Below are 3,283 nucleotides of genomic sequence, written 5' to 3'. Positions count from 1 at the left end.
TAGGAGTTCGGCCAAAGCCGAACGGACCTGACCAAGGGTCCCTCCTTCGGTTGGGAGTTCGGCCAAAGCCGAACGGACCTGACCGAGGGTCCCTCCTTCGGTGGGGAATTCGGCCAAAGCCGAACGGACCTGACCGAGGGCCCCACCTTCAGCAGGGGGCTCTGTAAGGCTGATCCGAAGCGACCGAAGGTCTTTCTCTCGGTCGACCCCAAGCCTCGGTCACTAGTAATGCCAAGGCCGAAGGAACAAGTCAACCAAAGAAGAAGATGTTGGTTACTCCCACAGGAAGAAGCTCCTAGTGGAAGTAAGGGGGCTCCTGATATAGCCAAACTGGCCTCTCGGTGGGGGCAATGACACGTGTCGCCTCTGAGACACGTGTCCTCCGCCAGACAAAGGTTCCAAGAAGCCACTCACGCTCAAGCACGCTCAATCACCGAGGCACGCTCGCGAAATCACGCGGGATCACGTCGTCTGCATGAGGGGAATATTCCCCCCAGAAGGATGGACGTATTCGAGTGGGACTCTAAGAGGGAAGAAGGGGGAAAAACCTAAACCCTAAGAGCTATATAAGAAGGCACGGAAGAAAGGGGGAGGTAAGCTCTGATACCCTCACCATTACTCCCTTATTGAACTGTGCGGCCGACCCTGACTTGAGCGTCGGAGGACTAACCCCGGACAAAGTTCCAGGCCTCCGTCGTCTGTGTTTGTGTAGGTTCGACTTGCGGGGTTTTTTTTGGCAGCAACATCCTTGATTCTGACTTCCAAAGGCAAGCGAAGCTCAAGAGCTAGGGTTAGGTCTTGGCCTTCAATGACCAGCAAGATTATGGTTATTAGAAGCGAGCGAAAAAGTTGCAGACGCCGAGTGAGAGTAAGAGTGAGAGTGAGGAGTGAGAGTGAGGAGTGCAACACTTGAGAACTGTTGGGGAGAGAGATTTCGAAACGTTTAAAGAAACCATTACATACGAGAGCGCTAATTGCATTTAATTTAGTGATTTATAGACAAGACGTAGAAACCCTCGAAAAGATGGGTTACACGCTTGGGACCAATACCATTGTTATAGATAAATCAGGATCGAAATTAGGCCAAACAGTACAATCTGTGATAGACTGAGCCCTCTTAGCCATGCTATATGTTATATCATTCGTAGCCGTTGGAATATATGAAATTGACATATATCAAAATAAGGAACAAGATGTTTAATATAATCTATGACATAACGGCGATGATTTGGAAAAATTTTGCAAGCATGAAATGACTTTAAGGTAGTCGCTCTCCACCATAAGGCTAGATGCACCATCTGATAACACCGTCAATAGTCCTTCTCTTATTGCTAACGCCTCCCCGATCAATACTTATTGATGCTTTTCTGAAAGAAAATCATTACAAGCTTTTTGTGCTGCCACTACCACCTCCATAGGCGTCCACATCTTCCTTTCAAAGAGTAGTTCATTACGTGCACACCATAGAAACCAATCAATGAAAGAGCAATGTGCTTCCCAAAGTCAGAGAAAGAGGACTTACTAATAATCCATTTATATATTGCAACACCTTTAATTCTTGGCACAGTATAAGAGAGACTAGAACCGAACCAAAATGCTCTTGCAAACTCATAATTAAGCAAGACATGTTCATTGGTTTCAGAATTAAAGCCACACTTAGGGTAGTTGGAGTTTATTGGAACTTGGCATTGAGCTAGTGCAGAACCATTAGATAAGCCATCAATGCAATATCACCATAAGAATTTCTTAATCTTCAATAGCGAGTAGCAATTCTAACAGTAAGGGGTCTGAACGTAATTTGGTATTAAATAAGGGGTGTTTCTATAATCTGGCATCTCTAGGGGGGGCATTGTAAATTACCCTTTATTTTTGAATTTTTTAGCAAATGATTTTGAATGCAATGTAATGTGAAATTTAATAACCAAATATGGAATAATTTGGAGTTATATAGTCACATGGGATAATGGTTATAAAAGTTTATTTTTTTAGTTGAAAATTTTTCATTTTCCTCCATTTAATTCCCCTTGCAAACAAACAAAACCATGTAAGGCTTACTTTATTTTACACCTACTTTTCTTGTAAACCTACATGTTTTGTAATAATTGTTTTAATCTAGTAGATCTAGGAAATTGTCCCCTTTTCTGGTAGACATGTGATATGTCAGAGCTTAGGAGTTCGCATGTAAGAATCAATAATAAACATTACCCAAAAAAATAAAAAACCAATAATAGATGCTGCAAATTCCTCCATACCTTTCATTTCCTTATTGGAGATGGGATGGAGTTTTCCTAAACCCATGATAAATGGATTAGGCTTTATAGATGGCGCAAAAGGGTATTGCAAGTATATTTCGAGGAGAATACTAAAATTATAGAGGTTTTTGAACCTTAGGATGATGTGGTGAAACTTCTCACGTGCGTCGTGAAGGAAAACTTTCCTATAAAAAAAAAATTGAATTCTATTTGAGTCAGAGAAGTTTGGAGGTAAGACCCTATGCTTTCAAGGCCCTGCATCCCAAGCATTAACATCTATTCTTACCACATTTGTCCTTGAAGAATTGCCATTTGTTGGTTCACAAGTCACTTTGATCAATTAGGCAGAAACCCATTTCAACAAAAAAAAAAAAGCAGAAACCCCCAATTTTAATTAAAGAGGCTTTAGATCTTACCATAGCCTTGAAGAATTGCCATTTGTTGGTTTTCCTTTTTTCCACGGAATTTTTAAAAACCAGTATTGCATTGGATTAGGCCATAACTCCTTGTTAATATCTTTACAACCACATCTCATTGAAATAACCTAGAGGAGGGGTGAATAGGTTATAGTAGTAGAAATTTTTTAACTCTTTTTGATGTATAGGTCCCAAGTGTGATTGTAAATTAAAAACGATGCGGAATGAGTAAAATATGCACAATCACACAACACGAGATTTATAGTGGTTCAACTCAATCCGAGTCTAGTCCACTCCCTACAAGAATCCTCTTGTAATGTATTCCACTAGATCTCCCTTTCAGTACAGTAGGTAGGGAAGAAAAAATTTTACAATCTTTTTCACGAATAAGAGTATCCTTACAAATCCCCTTTATAGGTAAAGAGGCGCCTTTACAATCTCCTTTGCAGGTAGAGAGGCACCTTACAATCTCCTTTAAGGTAGAGAGGCACCTTACACTCTTTTAAGGATAAGAGGATCCTTACAATCTCTTAAGGATGAGAGGGTCCTTACACAAGCCTAAGTACAGTCTAGACTTAATGTAAAATAGAAAATGGAGAAATTGAATAAAAGAGA

The sequence above is a fragment of the Macadamia integrifolia genome, chromosome 14 (assembly GCF_013358625.1).
Source record: "Macadamia integrifolia cultivar HAES 741 chromosome 14, SCU_Mint_v3, whole genome shotgun sequence".
Classification (NCBI taxonomy): Eukaryota; Viridiplantae; Streptophyta; class Magnoliopsida; order Proteales; family Proteaceae; genus Macadamia; species Macadamia integrifolia.
This window is presented reverse-complemented; position numbering follows the sequence as displayed.